At 41.7% G+C, this 314-nt stretch overlaps 1 non-coding gene across 1 annotated transcript; it reads right to left on the bottom strand.

Annotated features, from left to right (window-relative positions):
- Positions 1-207: 207 nt before the first annotated feature.
- Positions 208-314, bottom strand: LOC145027933 (small nucleolar RNA R71). The gene has a single exon (XR_013675695.1). It is a non-coding gene; the product is annotated as a small nucleolar RNA R71 (small nucleolar RNA).

The raw sequence follows: 314 nt of genomic DNA on the forward strand, positions 1-314 counted from the left end.
AAGCATCTAGATGAGATCAACGATAATGCAGATTACTTCAATGTCCCAAATGTCAATAGAGATACCATCTTCCTAAGGATGCTACCAGTCACTTTCAAGGGAGCTGCAAAAGATGGGTTAAAAGCACTTCCTCCTGGTACAATCACTACTTGGTCTCAAATGCGTGAGGAATTTCTAGATCAATTTTGCCCACCATCCAAGATAGCTAAACTCAAGAAGGCGATAACCAATTTTGAGCAACAAACGGGGGAGTCACTATACGAGGCTTGGGAGCGCTACAAAGGGTTATTAAGAAATTGTCCTCAACATGATCT

Source organism: Lactuca saligna, chromosome 1 (assembly GCF_052625555.1).
Source record: "Lactuca saligna cultivar CGN05327 chromosome 1, ASM5262555v1, whole genome shotgun sequence".
In the NCBI taxonomy this organism is placed as follows: domain Eukaryota; kingdom Viridiplantae; phylum Streptophyta; class Magnoliopsida; order Asterales; family Asteraceae; genus Lactuca; species Lactuca saligna.